The sequence below is a fragment of the Camelina sativa genome, unplaced genomic scaffold, assembly GCF_000633955.1.
Source record: "Camelina sativa cultivar DH55 unplaced genomic scaffold, Cs unpScaffold12142, whole genome shotgun sequence".
NCBI lineage: Eukaryota > Viridiplantae > Streptophyta > Magnoliopsida > Brassicales > Brassicaceae > Camelina > Camelina sativa.
Genome location: NW_010933184.1, coordinates 1 through 359, shown reverse-complemented (window position 1 = coordinate 359; position 359 = coordinate 1). Strand labels below are relative to the sequence as shown.

The window sequence follows — 359 nt, the reverse complement described above, 5'->3', positions numbered from 1 at the left end:
AGTAAAATATACCGGTTCAAGACATTAACCTTCCAACCAAAAATAAACACAGCTTACCTGGTTATAATGTTGAGCTATTTTAACCCGCGCCTGGTTGTTGTCAACAGCAGCCGCCATCATTTCTTCTGAAGCTGCAGCGAGATTTAGAGAGCTCACATTAGAACCAACAACTCGTTAAATAAAGAAACTTGTCATGGAACTTACTGATGGGATCAGTCTTAGGAAGTCCATCAAGCATTTCATCATCGACCTCAATAAAGCTAACTCCCACTGTGTCAGCGACCTTTGGTTCAGCTTCGGGCTCTTCAGCAGGAATAGATGATGAGCCACCAAGTCCCTGCGACCAGAGATTCAATCAA

General features: G+C 43.2%; 1 long non-coding RNA gene across 1 annotated transcript; it reads right to left on the bottom strand.

Moving 5' to 3' along the window:
* Positions 1–83: 83 nt before the first annotated feature.
* On the bottom strand, positions 84–345 carry LOC104775320. The gene is made up of 2 exons (XR_765835.2): positions 205–345; positions 84–131 (listed from the first exon to the last, which is right to left on the bottom strand). It is a non-coding gene; the product is annotated as an uncharacterized LOC104775320 (long non-coding RNA).
* Positions 346–359: the final 14 nt, after the last annotated feature.